Source organism: Rana temporaria, chromosome 5, assembly GCF_905171775.1.
Source record: "Rana temporaria chromosome 5, aRanTem1.1, whole genome shotgun sequence".
Taxonomy (NCBI): Eukaryota; Metazoa; Chordata; class Amphibia; order Anura; family Ranidae; genus Rana; species Rana temporaria.
Window position 1 is genome coordinate 304,364,770 of NC_053493.1, and position 21,266 is coordinate 304,386,035.

Consider the following 21,266-nt stretch of genomic DNA (forward strand, 5'->3'; position numbering starts at 1 on the left):
TTATGGATTTTATGGAAAAACCATGGTCTGATCTTCATCAAATAAATTAAGAATAACATTTTGCATTGCTATATCTTAAAGCCCAAATATAACCTACACAAATTCATTCAGATTGGTGCAACAATGTACTGTATGCCAATGTCTGTTTATTTTTCATATAATCCTTCCCAGCCCCAGCAATATACCCCTATTCCCAACAAAGACAGCAGCTAAATACCACAAAGTTCCGTGTGAGTAACTCCCTCTCTACAGTGGTCTGTAACAACTACAATGCCGCAATCAGCATGTACCACAATTGCAATTGGTTTTTCATTTCATGAAAAAATCTGTTCCTGTATGTGACATTGCTTAAAAGCACAACCCCAATTACAAGAGCAATCACTGTTGTTAAAACACCTACAAGTTGGCACCAAGCAGATTATAAAAAAAAAAAAAAAAAAATAAAAGCAAAAAAGAAGTTAGGCTGCCAGTTCGATAATATAAAAACAAATTGTTTTGTTGTTATCGAGTCAACCTACAGCGGAGCTCCACCCTAATTGCAACATTAGCCTATTTGTACTGCCGACATTAAAAATGTTTAAAAACTGAGGTTTTTAATTTTCAGATCTGTACAGTACTTTTAGTTTGATGAGGCTTCCGGTCTGCACAACTGCGGGTATTCTTCGGGCATTGTGTTACTTCCCGTACCACGCAGTGTGCTCTGGGAGCTTCTCTCATAGCTCTCAGTGTTCATTGCAGAGCTTTCATACCAAATCTTGCGTGATTTCCGAACCAGGAAGTGAGCTGTGTGTGGTGAGGTTTTACATTATGCTGTGTTTACATCACAACGGGGCGGTAACTTTGCATAACGACGCCTGCCGTTGTGATGGCAACACAGTAGTTGACGCCGCTATTTCCCGTAATCAGTGCGCATGCGCGGGATTGAGTGGCGCAACCAGGAAGTGGCTGCTTGTGGGCTTCCAATGCCCACAGTTAAAATGGAAACGGCGCTGCGACCAGAATATAAGTGTAAATCGCAGACGGAATCGGTAATAAGTGGACTCTGGACACCAAATAAGTGAATTCTTCTAATCTTTATTATTAATGATTGACCTACTAGAAAAAAAAAACAAAAAAAAAAAAAAAACAACGTATGGACGTGGGAGATCCGCTTTAAAGAAAAAAATATTGTAACCAGGTAACTGGACCTGCCATTACTGAAACAATAAAAAAAAAACTCAAATACTTGCAACAAAACAGGGGTCACCAATAAAACGACACAAGACAACAATAAAAAACTGAAAATAAAAATTCTAAGTAAATCTAAAGAAGAGCAAGAGTGTTAAACCCCAGAAGCATACTATATATACACCCAATATATAATATTATATACATACAAACTTACAATTCTATCAAAATTCATACTAAACATACTACATGAAAAATTAAACACCAAGGTTGTCATCATTCGCAGAGTATGAGCTACCACATTTTGAAAACTCTGTTGCCACTAATCACGTTCAAACCATTCATTTATGCTGAATGCAACTGGTGGCAGAGAAAGCACAGAGTGTGAGGGATTTGGTATTACAAGACACGAACCTGTGAGGAGCACAGCACACAATTTTTTGCAAAGTCCTACTAGGTGTGAATTTTGCGTGCTGGAACTTTTGGCGATTTTTTTTTACAAAAGGAAAAACACCTGAAAAAGTGTAAGCAAGCCAAATAGTCATATTTCAATGCCAATGGTTTAAAACAATATCGGCATTAACCGATAAACTAAACCTAACCTCTTACTGTAATATTTAGGCCTCATGTACACTGGAAGTTTTTGGACGTATTTACAGCAGCTGTTTTTGGCAGTAGACGTTATATTCTACAGTCAAACTCTCCATCATGTTATCCTATGTGTCCATGCACACACATAGGCTGTTATCAGCAGTTTTGGGCAGTGGCGTTTTTTAGCAGTAAAAAAAAAAAATAAACTAGTGGGTTCTGAGAGACATTTTTCAGCTGTAAAAACGCTCCAACGCTGATAAACATCAATAAACACTAATACAAAAAAACATCACTCACCAGCGTTTAATGTTTTTGATCCATTGAAAAAAAAAAAAAAAACACACATCTGTTTTCGTCAACCAAAAAACGCTAAAGGACGCCAACGCGGAAATACGCTAAAAAACGCTATTGAAAAAAAAACGTAAAAAAAATTGAAAAACTCACTGCAAAGCTACTGCCGTTTTTATAACGTTATTTTAACGTTCCGTGTGCATGAGGCCTGAAAGTGAAGCTCACTTTGCTTGTTTGCACCCTCCCACCTTTGACTACCACATTTAACACTTTATTGGGGGTACCCCCCATAATAATGGGTACCCCCCCTCCTACTTCTGGCTCATATTGCCACTGCCCATTGGGCCGGAAAATTGACCCCCCTCATTCCCCTGCAGTCTGCTGGGACACAGAAGACTAAAAGGGCCAATCACAGTGCCACTCGCATGTGCACAGTATGAAACCATCTGTAAAATCACAAGGCTTCACTTCCTGTTTCCCTTACTAGAGATGCTAGCGCCTGCACCCAAGTATTTAAAGTCCCAAAATCTCACCTTACCTTCCCTTTAATATCCTTATATTAAAAGTCAGCAGCTACATTATTTGAAGTTGCTGACTTACATTTTTTTTCTAAAGGAGCCTGGAGCTTATCTTTAAAGTGAATCTAAACCAGTGGTTCTCAAACTGGGGGTCGGGACCCCTTCGGGGGTCAAATGATGATTTGCCAGGGGTCATCAAATTCTGGGCTGTTCCTAAAGACCGCAATGCTCTACCAGCCTTTTTGCAGCTGCCCAGCAGAACTGTCCCTGGAGCCTGTGGCTGCCCAGCTGGGGTGTTCCTGGAGCCCGCCCCCTCAGCCTCTTTGCAGCCGCCCATTCAGTTCACACCATTACTGGAGGACAGAGACTAGAGGTCAGCTGACTGGTGAGGAATGTAAAGTGGGAGGGGCTGGAGGAAACCCTAAGGCCTCGTACACACGACCGAGGAACTCGTCGTAAATGAAACATTGTTTTCCTCGACGAGTTCCTTGTTAGGCTTGTCGAGAATCTTGACAAGCTTTCTTTGCGTACACACTGTCAAGACAAAATCTTGTTGTTCTCAAACGCGGTGACGTACAACACGTACGACGGCACTATAAAGGGGAAGTTCGATTCCACTGGCGCCACCCTTGGGGCTGCTTTTGCTAATCTCATGTTACTGCGTGTTAAGTAAAAGTTTGGTGAGAGACGATTTACGCTTTTCAGTCTGTTACAGTGTGACGAATGTGCTATCTCCATTACAAACCCTACTTTTACCGAAGGCACGCTCCCATCTCATATTTTATTCTGAGCATGCGCGGGTTTCTAAGCATACACACGAACGTGTTTCTCGACGTAAACCAGCCAGACGAGAAACACAGGAAATTGAGACTCCCGACGAGGAAAAAGAGAAAAAAAAAAACGTGTTCTTTTTTTGTACACTGACCACGGTGTATCATGGCTGCCGAGACCAGACACTGTGGTCAGTTTACATGCCTCTGTCATTAGCAGCCTGCTATCCTCTCTGCTCCTATGTCCCCCCCCCTGTCTGTGTGTGAGCCATCCCCTCCCCCCTCCTGCTGCTCTCATAACACTGACCTGTATACACCATCAGCACTGCCTCCAATTGCAGTGTCCCCCTCTGTGAATGTTTTATAAATATAAATGCGGTAAATACCGCATTTAAGAGTCGAGATTGTGACCAGCCAGCTTCTCCCCTCCAGACTGATGTCAGCAGGGGAATCTCAGCCCTGCCCGCTGCATCTCTCAGAGGAGGGAAGGAGAAAGCTGGCCAGTCATGCGATCACAATCCCGGCAGTGAAATTAGGTATTTGCAGCATTTTTTTTTAGAAATCACATACAGAGGGGTATACTACTATAGGAAGCCGTGCTAATGGCGTATAAAGATTAGAGTGGCTTAACAACCTCTTTAAAAGATAAAGAGAGGAAAAAAATGCAAGAATGACATTTAACAAGGGGGCAAAAGTCTCATGTCAGCTTTACAATTCACTTCTTCAAAGCGATCAAGCACCATTTTGTTCTGTATGAGGCATACTCTTAGGCTGGCAATACACAGTCTATACACACAAAGAAATTTGCATGATTCCCCTATCAACAGACCGTGTTGACTGGAGAATCAGCAATGGTCTTCTCCCAGAAAAAAGGGGGGGGGGGCGGCTGTCCCCGCTGGAAATAGACAGTAATTACTAGCCACTAGAGAATCCAGCCTGGTTGTGCCCAAACCGATTGATCAACTTGGTACATTCATCCTGCCCTTTAACGGTTTGAATCTCGCCAAGTTCCTGCTGAACTGGCCGAGATTCGAACTGTGAATGGCTGACCCTATTAGAATTATATTGTTTAATGCTCACTAAAAACCATTGTTACTTGGATGTTAATAATAATAATACAACTATGCTTATAGAGACTTTAATCTACCCGTTAAAATCTAGTCCCAAAAGAAGCTGCTGAAACGAATGGATGAAAAAAGTAAAATATACATTTGGAGGAAATTCATTTTATACAAGTTTATGTGACCAGACACACACAAAAAACAGAGCCATTTGCATGCGTGAGTCAAAGAACCTGATCTGAGCCTGCCCTGAATAGTTGTAGTATAACATAAGGGCATGTTTCAACTTCAAAGTTTTTCTATTCATTATTGGGCAATCAAACTAATGTAAATCTCTCAATAGCAAGAAACTAAAATCAAATTAAATAATAATAAAAAAAAAAAAAGTCTTTATGCACCTTTAAAATAGGCAGTTTATTCTTTTCTAAACCAATAAGAAAAACCAGCAGACAATGCTGGAGAACAAATTGTGTCCTAGCTTCAACCATTAGTCGAGTAGAAAACATTTGAAATGTTTTGATAAATAAGTCTGAACCGCTCGTTTTTCTTTGTTTCTGTTGTCAATACAAATAAAGATTTTTTGGCAATTACTGATAAGTACGAATGAGTCAAGGTTGTATTAAACCTATAGCAGAAGAGGAGAAAAGCCAATGTGATCGATCCTCGGAAGGTCACTTTCTTCTGCTACAACCTATTCTTCTTTTCTCCCTTCTAAAAAGTCAATGCCCCAAATATTCATCAACTGCTTTCTTCAAAGCCATAACTTACATGAATAAGGTTTAAAATGTTTAAAAGAGGAAAAGAAAAAAAAAAGTAAACAATCACGTAAAAGTATTAACTATTAAACTATATAGATAGTTACTATACCCATACTGCACTACAGCTCAAGGTATGGACAGAGATTTTCTTGGAATGTCTGTGTGACAAAGTTTTTTGGCTTATTAAGCGGCAGTTCAAAGCTTTTTCTATACAAAACCAAACTTATTTTAGACTTAATTTAAATTGTTAAGCCACTATAAAAGGAGGGGCCGAGCACTCCGGCTGATGCCAGCTGGGGGGAGGAGAGAGAGTGGAGGAGTCACGTGAGGGCTTGGAAATGCTCCGATATAAAGGTATAATCTGCATTCTTTTTTATATACACATCACAGAGACAGGGGCACATAATGCTATTTTACAGAGGGGATGGTATGTTTATGGTGTAGTTATGATAGCAACAGGAGGGGAGCACTGGGGAATGGACAGAGACGACAGGCAGGGAGAAGAGGGAGGAAGAGGAGAGCTGCAGATAAAAAAAAAAAAAAGAACACATAAAACCCCAGTTACGGGGGGGGGGGGGGGGGAAGAACCAGGCAGGATCAGCCAGGTATTTTAGGCGAGAGAAGGGGCCAAATTACACAGCACATGCACTGTGCCGTTATTCATGCTTTAAGGAAACAGAATCCGCTTTTTATGTTTTGGTTTTTAGGGCAACACCAACTTAACATTGTCCTCTATAAAACTTATTTCATAACAGGCTTGAGAAGGAAATTTGTTAAAATAGAAATTGTCTGCAGTGCCTTCCTATAAGTAGTAAAGGGTGGGATGTGGAGTACAGAAGGATTTGGAACAGTCCTATTGCACACTTTCAGTATAATGCCAAGCAAATTAACAAGAAATTCCTCCTTTGCTGCATGTTAAAGCTGAAATACATGTACTGGGCCGAACAGTGGTGTAGTTGGGCGGCACAGTGGTGTAGTGTGTAGCACTCTCGCCTAGCAGTAAAAAGGGTCGCTGGTTCTCCCTGTGTCTGCATGGGTTTCCTCCAACACTCCAAAGACTGCTGGTAGGTTAATTGGCTTCTAAAAATTGTCCCTAGTATATGAATGAGAATTAGGGACCTTAGATTGTAAGCTCCTTGAGGGTAGGGATTGATGGGACAATGTATATGTAAAGCGCTGCATAAATTGACGGGGCTATACAAGTACCTTAAATAATAACAACAACAACAACAACAACAACAACAACTAGTAACCTTATCTAGGATTTTGTAATATTTCCACAGCATAGCTGACTGGTGGACACAAAAGGAGAGGAAGATATGCCACCAACGGGGTTATCCCTTCAATTTCTCCTCCAGTCAGCACATGTGCGCTGCAGCCAAGACTGGATGGCTCTTAGTGTTGGCCCTTAACCCCCAAGTTGAGTGCTGCTCTATAGGAGGTTAAAGAAGCTAATAAATTCAAGTGGTTGTAAAACCCCACTTTATGACTTTTACCTACATGTAAGCCTATAATAAGGCTTACCTGTAGGTATAAAGAATATCTCCTAAACCTGTACGGTTTAGGAGATATTCCCCCCGCAATGCGCGGCTGATTGCAGTGGCGCATGCGCCGCGGGGATCCTCCGCTAAAGGACCGGCAGCCGCCAGACCTTGCCGAATTGAGGTCTCCCACGCGCATTCGCTGGAGTGACGTCATCGCCGCTCCAGCCAATCACAGCGCTGGAGCGGCGATACCCGGAAGACACGCCGAGTCAAGATGACATCTCGCTCGGCGTGGACCAGGTAAGTTCTCTTCACCTCGTTCCGAGGTAAGTATTTCATAATGAGCCAATATGCGGTGCATACTAGCTCATTATGGCTTTTCCTTTTAGGTGAAAAAAATAAATAAAAATTAATCGCGGGTTTACAACCGCTTTAAGTTTGGGTATGTGTGTACTTGTTTAGAACAGGTAATCTGGAATTTTTTTACGCTTTTACCTTTGGCACATATTAGAAGTAATAGCAATAAACATTTATTTTTATCAATCTGCACTCTCTCTACACCTACGCTACCTGCACTGCTCTTCCAAGCCAGCACTGGAATCTCAGGGACCTAGAAGGCAGCAGGAGATGAATTTGAACAGAATTTGTTAGAAGGGTTGGATCTCCATTAATTTCTAAACTCTGCAAGTTTTTTCTTTTGAGTATAGTGAGCCATTTGATTTAAAATCTTTCTGTTGCTAAGAGAGACTTGGATTTGGCGTTCCGATTGTTGCCCAAGTTATTTTCAAGCTTGCAATGGCGGACCTATTAAGAAGTATAGACTAATAAAACAAGATATCACACTGCAACTTATATTGGAAGCATCTAGTACAGTGGTTCTCAACCCTCCAAATGCCGTGACCCCTTGATAAAATTTTCCAAGTTGTGGGGACCCCCAATAGTAAAAATTTTCGTAGCGTAGGCTGTCCGCACCCAATGCAAAACAAGGAATTTGCGCCCCTAACCCTTACATTTGTGAAGTATTAAAACCCCTTATGGTACATTTAAGTATGTACCACTCTTAGTTCTCCTTTCTTTCCCTTTTATCTCTCTATCCTAATTTCTTCTCCCCTCCACCCCCTCACTATGTCTCTGACTTTGGTGGTGTCTCGTAGCAGTGACACCTCTACCGAAATCAGGAGATAGGGTCTCCCCCAGCCCCTCCCACTCCACATTCCTCACCAGTCAGCTGACCGCTAGTCTCTGCCCCCCCAGCCAAGTTATGAACTGAATGGGCAGGGCGAAGAGGCAGAGTGGGCGGCCGTGGGCTCCAGGGACTGCCCTGCTGGGTGGCTGCAAAAGAGGTGCAGGCTTCAGGACCCCTGGTGACCCCCTGGCAAATCATCATTTGACCCCCGAGGGGGTCCCGACCCCCAGGTTGAGAACCACTGATCTAGTAGATATAAAATGCAGACTGCTTGGTGTACTGTAGTGTTTAGAATAATCTTTTTTTTTTTTATGCTGTGCCTACTACATGCTAAGGCATAGATGTCAAACACAAGACCCGAGGGCCGAATCCAGCGCTCCAGGCCACCTCTTCAGCTGCCGGAGAGCTCCAGCCCTCCTCTGGTCCTCCTAGAGACCCCTATTTTCTGCTTTTAAGCAATGCATCCAGCTTCTTCTCAGCAGCAGCAAAAGGGTAAGGGGGTGCACTGTGATGTAAGGGAGAGTGGAAGACTGAACTTCTAAAGGTGGGTTGGCTCTTAACATCTAATGTAAGGGGAGGGGATGCGCTGGACCTCTAATCTTACAGATACAACCAGCCCCTTTGAGGGCAATCATAATGCTGATGCGGCCGCACTAAGGTATTTCAAGCTCTTGAGCATGGGAAATTATGTAAAATTTGTTGCATTTCCTAAAGCTTGAAAATAGTGGTGAACACTCTAAGACAAAATAGGCAATATGCAACCAAAATGACCAACAATGATGCAAACCAACTTTATCTAAAAGGAAGTTGTCATATGAAAGAATGTTATAAACAAGGACTCCTATACTTTTGCATGCATTAGGTTTTATAAACATTATACCATTAGATGCGAGATGATTATTCTCCCAAACGAGTTATCAGTTGGTAAAGATAGTATGTGTATATGAGCCCTTTGTAACCCCAAAGCCTTCTGCACAGGGAGGAAACAGGGGACACTAGGGAAGATTTACTATTTGAAAGGGCATTTGCAATTTGTGTGGGATTTTTTTTTTTTCTTAGCCTTTAGAAAATTCAACAAATCTCTAACCACATGCAAGAATTTTATTTTTTTGGCACCATTGGATGATAAAGTTATCAGAGCTTTGCTTTATTCACCAAGTAAAGGGAAAGTTCCCTTGCAAAGTGAACTACAATAAACCAACCCCATTGCCTTGCCAAAATGCATACAGCATTTCCTAATTCATCTGTAGAAAATGTGCCCACCCATTGAAAATGCAATGCTCCCCCTATGCTGTGGCCATTAAAAAAACCCTAGACAAACAGGTCAAGAGAAGAATCTTTCACCTGGGATGTATTTTTCACCTTTTTGTTCCTCTTTAATAAGGTAGGTGCTGGAATTGAGGTAACAGTTCATTAACATACATGTTCCACTAAAGCAGACCTGAGACACCAATGTCATCTGAGGTCTACAAATATCTATCTCTGGTTTTCTCATTTTTTTTAAAAAATAAGCTCATATACGGTCACAGATTCAGTCACTTGACATTAGCATCCTACCAAAATACTTTACAATGTTTTGTTCCCTAAGCCAGAGTGCTTGATTGAAAGAAGAAAAACTATATACAGCTGCCTAACAGCAGGAGGCAATAAATAATGAAGTGTTGTGATCACCTGATTTGCCCTGAAACATTTAATGGCACACCTCATCGAGATCTGTACTGATGTTCCAAATGGTTAAAAGCATCTACCTAAGAAAGCAAGTACCTGTCTAACTTTTATTTTCTTAAAATTATGTTTCCCAGATGTGGTAGGAAAGAACTGTCATAACTAGGCAAACACCTACTTCACATAATGTGCCACACAAAAAAAAAAGTCTGCATCCCTTGCAGGAGTAGAAAAGGCATGTATGTATGTATGTATGTATGTATGTATGTATGTATGTATGTATGTATGTATGTATGTATGTATGTATGTATGTATGTATGTATGTATGTATGTATGTATGTATGTATGTATGTATATATATATATATATATATATATATATATATATATATATACACATACATACATACATACATACACACACACACACACACACACACACACTTTTTTTCCTGCATTCTCAAAAATGTCAGACATATACTTAAAAATGGCAGTCCAGTACTGCAAGTTTCCAGGAAATTGACATGGGTATGGAGAAAGAATGGAAAGGGGGGGGGGGGGGGTCGGGAGAAAGGGACATTTTCTGCACATCTGTATAATGTAATCTCCCTCAAAATGAAGAGATTTTCAACTGCTTGCCACCTGCCCACAGTTTTTGTACTGAAAACGGTCTTCAGCTCCAGGCCTACTGGCGTACCTGTCACAGCCTTTCTTTGCGCACCCTGCTGTGATTGGACACAGCACAAGTTTGGCAGCCGATTTCAGCCAATGACTTTGGCTAAAATCACCTGTGGCCAATCACACACAGAGTTCTGGGTTTACAAAAACACAGAACTATTTGTACTGTGAACAGGAATATAGTTGTCTCTTCTCCCTGCAAAGCAAGAAGAAAAAACAGACATAGTAAAAGTAAAAGCAGCACATATTACACAGTTAGCTGCACAGTTAACCTTTTGATTGCTCCTAAACGTTAAACCCTTCCCAGCCAGCGTAATTAGTACAGTGACAGTGTACAGCATTAGCACTGATCACTGTATTAGTGTCAGTGTCAATCAGTTAGGGTATGTCCAAGCCAGTGTCAGCTGGCAGCAGATTGCTCCAGGATTCACAGTCCCGCTATAAGTCGCTGATCGCCGCCATTACCAGTTTCATCACTGCATAAAATTCCAGTAAATATAACCCATAGTTTGTAGACGCTATAACTTTCGCACAAACCAATATACAAATTTATTTAATTTTATTTACTTATTACCAAAAAGACATGTTGCAAAATACATTTTCACCTTAGATTTTTTTAATTGGATATGTTTTATAAAACAAAATAGAAAATGTATATTTTTGGGAAAATGTGCAGTCTTTTTTCATTTATGTCGCAAAAACGTTAAAAAAAATACAGTGGTGATCAAAGAACACCTAAAGAAATCTGTGTAAAAAAAAAAAATACAAAAAGTTAATTTGTGTACACAGTTTTACATGAAATGCAATTACCATATAAAGTGCAAAAAATGCTCTGTCATGACGGGGGGGGGGGGTGAAAACTTAAGGAGCTTGAGTGGTTAATCAAGCTTCTATTAACCACTTTAGTCCCGGGCCATAGTAAAAAGATGGCCTCCAGGTGACTCTATAAACCTGGGAGGCCATCTTTTTACGGCCTTGGGTCATCCGGCCACTGGGGGGCGTGCAATGCCGATGCGTGTGCCTGGCGGCCACGATGTCTGCCGGGTACCCACGATCGGCAGTTTTAGAGCAGGGACGTGGAGCTCTGTGTGTAAACACAGAGCTCCACATCCTGTCAGGGAGAGGAGACTGATGCTGTGTCCCTTGTACATAGGGACACAGCATCGGTCACCTCCCCCAGTCAGTCCCCTCCCCCCACAGCAAGAATCACTCCCAGGATACACATTTAACCCCTTCCTCGCCCCCCTAGTATTAACCCCTTCCCTGCCAGTCACATTTATACAGTAATCAGTGCATTTTTATAGCACTGTTCACTATATAAATGTGAATGGTCCCAAAAATGTGTCAAAAGTGTCTGATGTGTCCGCCGCTATATCGCAGTCCTGACAAAATTTGCAGATCGCCATATTACTAGTAAAAAAATAATAATAAAAAAAAAATATCAGAATTCTATCCCCTATTTTGTAGACGCTATAACTTTTGCGCAAACCCAATCACTATACGCTTATTGCGATTTTTTTTATTATTATTTTTTTTACCAAGAATATGTAGAATACATATTGGCCTAAACTGAGAAAAAAATGGATATTTATTATAACAAAAAGTAAAAATTTATTTTTTTTCCCAAAAATTGTCGCTTTTTTTTGTTTATAGCGCAAAAAATAAAAACCGCAGAGGTGATCAAATACCACCAAAAGAAAGCTCTATTTGTGAAAAAAAAAAAAAAACTTCAATTTTGTTTAGGAGGCACGTCGCATGACCACGCAATTTTAATTTAAAGCAACGCAGTGCTGAAAGCTGAAATTTCGCCTGGGCAGGAAGGGAGTATATGTGCCCAGTAAGCAAGTGGTTAAAGTAATTGGCCTAGAATTAACAGACTCCCCTGACTGGACTAGATTTACTCCAGTTTAAGTCTTAAAAAAGGAGAAGTCCAGCCTCAGCTTTTTAGGCTGGGCTTCTCCTCTGGGTCACAAGAGTGCAATTTGTTTTGCACTCCTGTGACACCTTTTCAGCAGACAGCAGTCTGAAGTCTGCTCTCCACTGACGTCATTGCCATCAGTCGAGGCACCACATCATCCCAACTTTGGGAGTCTGGATCCACCAGCTGCCTTGACTGATTGCAGTCTCAGCATCACAGTGAGCCAATGCAACGGCTACTCCCCGCCCCTCTACCTCTCAGTGCTCCAATGAGCGTGGAAAAGCAGAGGAGTGATGCTGTCTGCTCAGGGAATGAGAACTGAGCCATCAGCGATGTTCGGTGGCTCGGCTCCCAGTGCAGAGACGCCGGGGGACAGCTGCAACATCGGTCTGATGCTGCATCTACCCAAGTATGAATATCAAAACAACTTATTTTTTTTAATTGTACTGTGTAATGCCGGAACAAACTCATCCCGTGTCCAGAGCCAAGATGGTAAACCGCGCACCCCCTCAATGTTGGATGAGTGGATGGGGTTAACAGCAGTGCATGCCACACTGAAATGTATGCATTGTTTGTGATATGTGCTGAAATTGTGCCAATGATTATGGTACGCTGCAGTAAACTGAAGAGAGTTTAATATTGGTGCACAGATATGGGGCTAACTGTGGCAAAAGGAAATGATGTCCCAGCATGAGTGGTCATTGCAAGGAAAAAAAATGCCCTTGCATCATTAAGGTCACTGAAAGAAAGCAAGAGATAAGTGTTCCTGCATAGGTGGGGTCACTGGAAGGTAAAAAGTCTGTAGTGGCACTCAAGGAAAAAAATGCCCCTGCATGAGTCTCAGTGAGGGAAAAAAAAGTGCCCATGCGTCAGTGATGTTAGTCTGAAGAAAACCAATTTGCATTTTGTCGGAGGGATGAAGGAGGGAAGCTGGACTGGGTTGCATTGTAAATAAAGGGATCTGGGGGAGGGGGGGCTGAAGGGCTATATGGGAGATAAGAGGCAAAAGGGGCTCAAGGGGAGGAGAGGTCTAGGGCTAAGTTGCCCTCTCACCCTCTGTGTATTCACCCAATTCAGACTACTCTGTGCGACACCCGCCAGTAATAAAGGCAGCTTCTCCTTTCTAATAGACATGTGTAATTCCGTTTGTAATAAATGGATTTTCATACGAATTTGTTAGTATTCGTATCAATTCGAACATCCGAATATCTGAAAGTACTAAAATACGAAAATTACGGAATTACGAATAAGCAAAATAACGAACAAGCGAAAATACGAACGTATGATTGGACAAACTTACTATAATACAAAACACCAAAACAACGAAAATGACATCTATAACGAACGATTTGCATTCTGTATTTCAAAAATCCTTTGTCTGTTCGTAATTTCGTATATTCGTATTTTCATGTGTGTGTTTTGTAAATCTGTTTCTTCGTCTGTTCGTAAATTTGTATACTCAAATCGTTCTTTCGAATGGGCAGTGTAGTTAGTGAGTGATGTATCTTACTTAAAATCTTAGCCAATCAGCTTATCTCTTTTTAGTCACATTGGACAGTGTAAAGCCTCGTACACACGAGCGGACTTCAAACAAACTTTTCCGTGGATTTTTGTCCAAAAGGAAGTTGGCCAGGCACACCCAGAGCATACACACAGTCGGACTTCGCACCATCAGACTTTTGCTGCCTGAAATGTTTGTCCATTTGCAGAGCAAACTTTTGTTCGATAAAAATCGTTTGTCCGACGGAGCGTACACACGGTTGGATTTTTGGAAAAACTTGCTCATTTTGAAGTTTGTTGGCATAAAGTCCGACCGTGTGTACGGGGCTTAAGAGAAAGTCTATCTTAATATGGATTAGCCGTGTGTTGAAAATTAAACTAAAATACGAGATTGCGAATGACAGCGCCGTGATGTATTTACGAAAGTACAAAATTACAAATCTATTCAAAAGCACTGTAATAGACACGAATCAACGAAAACAAAACAATGTTACAAATCAACGGAAAAGGCAATCTCACATAAGTAACAATTACTAAAGTACGAATAGTGTACCGAATAAACGAAAATTATTATCTAACAAAATTACAAATTTCGAATCAATGAAAATAAATTAGACAGAATTACAAATCATTCAGTATCAACGAAAATAAAACCGTTACAAAAATACGAACAGGTCCGAATAGGAAAACTTTCGTCTTACGAAATTATTACAGGCATCAAGATCTTGGGAGCGAATTCATTTCACTGGCCATAAAAATAACTCATTTAGACGCAGAAGATTTCCACGTTTCAGACGGCAAACATGACTAAATGCGGCAACTCCAAATGCGGCAACCCGCATTTAGCAGCGTTTCGTTTATAGACGTTTTTCCTTTTTACCCATTAAAAGAAAAAAAAAAAACGCTAATGCGGTATTTTGCCTGCAATAGGCGAAATATATTGGGTGATACCATCCTAACCGACCAGTTATCTACTTCTTTTAGGATCTCCAGCGACCCGGATATTTCATGTTTGATACAATATATGTTTTTAAACTTTGTGTCATGTGATGTACCAATTTCCCATGATATTTTAATAAATTATTAAAATTAATTTGTTATATTTAGAACTTATTCTATGTAGCACCGTTACAATCCCATTGCCTTCTCTGTTTTCACTTATTACTTTACGGGATGAGGTGAGTTTTGTATAGTTGAAACTAATTGTATCCTTTCCACTGTTCCAAAGTGGGGGTGCAGGGGGTGCAATCATCAGCATGGTCTCTGCTGATGCACAAACCTGTAACTTGTCAATCAGCACCTGGTCACACCCAGTCCTGCCCACCAATTTTTGCATTGCCTCTGTCGCTGAAAGCCTCCCACTGTGAGCTGAGAGCTGCAGTGTTTGGAAGGGGAGTGTGTGAAGGGGGATTTGACTCAGTTAGGGAAGGTAAAGGACGTTTTTACTTTATGAAACGTGTGCATCACATAGTAACTGGATTTGGAACTTGGCTTAGAAATGTAATACAGGAAACTTTTGGCTAGAGTAACACTTGGGGGCAGTTTCCCTATGGATACATTGCTTATGCACTGAAGCCCATTAATTTGAATGGGTTGCTGCATGCATTAAAAAAAAAAAAAAAAAAAAAAAAAAAAATGCAGGAAAAAAGGTCTCTGCACCTTTTCAGAAAAGGAGGCCACAGGGAAATCGCATAGTGCAGTGCAGTTCCCAGTGTGGGGGAACTCCACTGTGGTTTTCAGTGCGTGGGGGTGCCATTTGGAATAATGGTGTCCCCACGCATCTCCTGGGTGTCAGTACATCTTTCTGTTCAGGTGGTTGTGGCTGTAGGAACAGATGTGGTCCCACAACCACACACAGGGGGTTATTTACTAAAGGCAAATCCACTTTGCACTACAAGTGCACTGTATATCTGAGGGGGACATGCAAGGAAAATAAAAAACAGCATTTTAGCTTGCACATGATTGCATGATAAAATCAGAGAGTTTCCCCTAATTTCTGACCTACCCCTCAGATTTACAGTGACTGCAGTTCCAAGTGCACTTTCAAGTGCACTTGCAGTGCAAAGTGGATTTGCCTTTCGTAAAATAACCCCCACAGAGTCGAGCCTCAAATTGTATTTTAATCTTAATTATTCAATCACAAATGTAAAAAAAAAAAAAAAAAAGTGTTAAAATGTTACTAAACCCAGAACCCTACATTAACTATATATGGTCTCCAACAGTACACAAAACATGGAAATACAATTTCCCTTTCTCATCAACAGTATATAGCAGTCTCGTGACTTCTATTAATGTCCAGCTGAGCACTGGTTAAAGCTTGTAGGATGAGTTTTCATTCTGCTCTTACTGTCCTATGAGGCTGCAGGACCCCTGACTTTTTGTCTGGACAGAGCGGATTAGCACAGGATCAATCACATGTACCCTCCCCCCCCCCCAAAAAAAACACACCTTTAGCAATACAGACCAAACTGAACATGTGCAGAGTGCCTCCAAGGCTCTTTTCCTTAAGGGGATGGATTGGGGATTGTGGAAGAAGGGGAGAATCAGAGAAGACAGGATCAATCAGACTTATTACACAATGCAGAGGATCAAAGCAGAGCTCCAGCCTGGGTGATTTTTTTTTAAAACTCAGCAGCTACAAATACTGTAGCTGCTGACTTCATAAAAAAAGGACATGTACCTGTCCGGAGAGCATTTAATGTCGGCACCCAAAGTGGATCTGTCCATCGGCTCCGGATGCAGGCGCCTACTAAGGGAAACAGGAAGGGAAGCCTTGTAGCCGGTTTCAGTCACGTGGAGCTTTGTGAATGGGCCCGTCATCTTCTGGGACACACAGGTCACAGAAGGCGACGGGTAGGGGGGTGAGGAGGGGAAAAAAAAAAAAGTTAGTTTTTTGCCTGGAATGCCGCTTTAACCCCCTTAGGTTCCACAGTGAGTATAACAAGCATGCTTTACTGCAGCTACAGATTGATTTTACGGTTGTGGGTTTATTAACACTTTAAGTCAAAGGCACTAGTCCTTTAGCCAGAATGCGATTACGGCCATTCTGTACAAAAAATTAAATATTCTGGTACAAATGCAACAAAACATAAAAACACACACACACACACACACACACACACACACAAAATATGCTGTGTTATAAACCATCGACTGTGGTCACAATGTGCAATACAGCAGATGCCTCTGAAGCAAGAAATATTGCAAACCACCACAGATTTGTTTTGAGACTTTTCTACATAAAAGGTCACACTAAAAGTCAAACAAGATAATTGAGGTCATACAAATGAAGCATATGGGAAGTACAGAACTATCACCAACAGAGTGCTTAGCTGGCCAACCACAGATGCTAGTTGAGGTTGCTAAGCATTTGTGAGGTAAAAAAAAAGATCAACAGGGAACCAAGGGCAGAGAGATAAGTAACATGAACTGATGAAGAAAAATCATTACTAGTAGAAGGGCGAGCATATACTACTGTAGAATATCAGATAGCAAATACTGACAGCTACACTTTAAAATCGTATCCTGCACTCTATATCCATAGAAGCATCATGGTGGTCCTCATGTACAGTAAAAACGTGGATTGTGAGCATTATTTTTTTCCTAGAAACATGCTTGTAATCCAAAGCACTTGTATATCAAAGCGATTTTCCCCATAAGAAATAATGGAAACTCAAATGATTCGTTCCACAACCATTTATTCATAGGTCTTTCAGTTTATAGTCCATATACAAAGATTATAGCAATGTCATAGGTTGTGTAATGTCCATCTGCAAATGGAAGCCTTCACAAAAGGGATTAGAAGCAAAAACCAGCAGGAGCTACAGAGTGTAAAAGAGAAGAGATGTGCCTCCAAGTGTAGCAATATGGTTAAATTTAAAGGAGTTGTAAAGGAAAATTTGTTTTTGCCTAAAATTAATGTCTGCTAGGTAGACAGACAGAATAGTGTAATGATTCTGTTAAAAACGAGTAAATACCTATTAAATTCCTTCATCTATATCACCTCCGGCGTTCTAGTTTCTGTTCTTTCATTCTCTTCCTGGTTTGCATCGCTCGTTCATGCAAGAACTACATTTCCCAGTATGCATTGCGGCACGCCCAGTAATTCACACCTCCTTGAAGTCCTTAACATGTAGAGAGCATCCCGCCACACAGATGTAGTTCCCAGGAGGGGGTGAGCACATTGCTGACCACCACAGTAAAGCCTTCCTTCACAGTGGTCAGTAAAATCAGACAAGCAGGAAGTGAACAAAACAGAGAAGAAATAGAGCAACTTCTGAGCAAAAACGAACAATGAGGAAGTGAAAAGAGGAATGTCTGCAGGTAAAGGATGCATATTATGAAAAAAAACTTTCCTTTACAACCCCTTTAATGATGGTACAACATTTAGCAACTCACATGGTTGATAATTAAAAGAGGCACATTAGGTTTGCAGGAATCCGGGGTAAGGCTGTCCACAGATCATCCCTGCACCGCCGGCCCTCACCGCTGTCAGTCTGCAATGGTGACCGGGAAGACTACCCTGCAGTAGAGCGATCTGAAAGCATGGCTTGAAGCGCTTGGGAAGATGTGAGTTGTTAAATGTTGTACCTTCATTAAATGTAACCATATTGCTACACTTGGAGGCACCTTTCTTTTTTAACACTCAGTTGTGACGTGGCGTTACTTGTATATCAAGTCAAAATGTATGAAAAAATGCTCTTAAACCAAGTTACTCTCAAACCAAGGTTTTACTTGTATAATGAAAACTTTGCTTAGAGAGAAAAAAAAAAAAAAAAAAAAAAGGTACATGCTGGTAAACTTGTCAAAAGGGAATTGCATGCATACACTAGACACCACACAATTCCTTGGCCATATAGTGTACTGAATTTTATCTCCTGAAGCAGTTTTTTACCACCTGTGACAGATAAAAACCATTAGTGATTACAAAGAACTATCCAAGCAACATATGGCAGGGTACAAGCAAAAAGATTTCGAAACAAAATTCAAATAGGAGAGTACATTCCTTCAATCTAAAGGGGGGTCATTGGCCATCAGCAGAATCTTGGGAATGGTTTTTGCAATTCCCTCCTCTTCCAATTTACATCTAAAACTCATTTGCTTATTTTGCAGGACAAGAAGGAGAAATAATCATAGTGCAAAATGTTGTATTTTGTTGCTGTCCTTAGTATTCCCTTCTAAGTGCCTTGCGGTAAGCACATCCCTGCCTGGAATTCCTTTAACATGAGCACTTGTGACACTAATAAAGGCACAGTACTTGCATATTAATGCATAGAGGACTTTCAGCTGCACTGGGATAACAAGTGCAGGGGTTAATGAATCTCCTTCCAGCTATTTCTGTATGGAAAAAAGGCTGGCAAAAAATCCTGGTAAACCGAGAAGTCATATGGCTGTAATTATTAACAGGCGGGGAATATTTTTTTTTCTCTGCAGCTCTGTGGTGAAGCGAGCCTCTGTCGTGGTCTGTTCCCAACAGTGTCCATCGCAAAACAACTGCCTCATTAAACTTCTGCAGCAAGATTAATATGCCGTAGCTGCACTACATTTATAACTTGCTACTCTATAAAAAGCACATTTAATCATGAGAGCCAGACCTGAGATACAAAAGTACAACTATAAAAACTTCTGGCAGAAGAATGCTCACCTCTCTGCGAACTGCCCCAATGCACTGCATGTAAAATGTCTGCTTTCCTTTCTAAATACAGAAAGTTCACACCACATCTCTTTATTTCACCCATCGTGTACTGGAGCCTTTTAAATCATAATCAGGTAGGAAGCTACAGAGACCGCAGCAAATGGACATTTAAAAAAAAAAGAGCAAAAGCTGCATTCCTCATAATATTGCAAGTCACACCACAGCCATTTTAGGAAATTTTATTTTCTAGTCTTCATCACATTTAGTCGACACGACAATGATTAAATCTGGGATGTATAACCACGCTGGTTGCCAGTTATTTTGTTTCCATTGGCGGATTAAGTTGCAGAAAGCTTTTTCCACTCTAAGGATGGAAAAAAAAAAAACACACACACACACACACACACACACACACACACACCATTAAGCACAGGTTTTTGTCTTGTAAAAAGTTTTATTGCCACTAGACCAGATTTGGAATTGGCATACCTGGATCCAGTAGGCTCTCTTGGCTCCATAAAATGCATGACTTCACATATGATCAATTCAAACTCTACTTTAACTCCTACACTTTAGGTGTATACTACATGTTAAAGCCCAACTGCAGGGCTTCTGGGTATACAATGCAGAACCAATAGACCTGCATTGTACGCCAAGCCTATAACCTGGGTCATTGAAGAGGGGAGTGCTGGCAGGACCAGGAATAAGATGCACCCTTTTCCTCTACTCCCTAGACTTAACAAGCATTTAACCCTTAGTGCGTAGGTTTATTGGAAGGGTATTTGTTTTAATCCTAGATTTCAGCTGTAAGCCTGGGTTCACACTATTGCGAGCACAGACATTGCATTGCAGTTATTGGTTAGGATTTAAAATCTGTGCAATGTGAATTCTGTGCAATGTGAATTCAGCCATAAAGTTTTACCTTTGCCAACTAAGACCAGGAAAGTAACGATACACAGTGGGCACTTTCTTGAAGCCATGTCATAAAAACACACACATCCATGAAAAGCGAGTTTATGGTATTCCAATGGCCTGCACAGTCTCCAAATCTTAACAGAGGACCTTTACGATCAAGTGTAACAAGAGGGAGATTCACCTTCTCTATCTGTCATGTTAACCATTGTTGTGTTGATGTCATTGTGGTCAGGCAACACACTAGCACCTTTGCTTCCATGTGCTGGGTGTTTAGTGTGCTCCTGCCCCTTTGAGGGCTGGGCTCCCTCTAGTCATCTGCCCTTTATCTATCCATCAGCATTCATATGCTTCCACTGAGGAGACTTTAATTTTTAGAGTTAGGACTGCAGTACACATGGAGCCTTGAGGGGGCCTGCAGCTTACACATGTATTTGCAAATGCGTGCAACTAAACCCCTGTTTTTAAACGCACTGTTAGACAGGGGAATTTGGTTGGTAAGTTTGAGCTTGGATATTCTGTGTTATTTTTGACATGCGTGCACCCTTTCCAGTGCTCCTTACTGTATAGACCAGTCATAGGTAGGGGCAGTGACAGTTTGTTCTGTTCAAGGACTATCATAATGCCATTGAGTCAGCATGGACACAAACCCTAAGGAAGGTTTACGCACCTTGATTAATCCATGCCATGAAGAGTTCCAAGCTGTACTGAAGAAAAATACTCACTAGATCTAGTGTGCCTACCTAAAACAAACAGACTAGTATACACACACACACACTTATACAAAATACTGTTCACCAATCATGGTTTCTGCAAATTTCAAAAACAATTACACTTTATCTGATGAAAATAATACATAACAAATGAAACAGCTGAGATTTTCCCATACTCTTCCTTAACCACTTCCATACAGGGCATTTTTACCCCCTTCCTGCCCAGACCAATTTTTAGTTTTCAGCGCTGTTGCACTTTGAATGACAATTGCGCGGTCATGCAACACTGTACCCAAATGAAATCTTTATGTTTTCCCCTCCACAAATAGAGATTTTGTTTGGTGGTATTTGATCATCTCTGCGGTTTTTATTTTTGCGCTATAAACAAAAGAGCAACAATTTTGAGAAAACTATATTTTT

The 21,266-nt window shown here is 41.0% G+C and overlaps 1 protein-coding gene across 5 annotated transcripts in view; it reads right to left on the minus strand.

The window, feature by feature from the left end:
* Window positions 1-21,266, minus strand: part of ZNF521 (zinc finger protein 521) — a 432,628-nt gene that overhangs the window by 364,652 nt on the left and 46,710 nt on the right. The gene's annotated exons all lie outside the window — the stretch shown is intronic.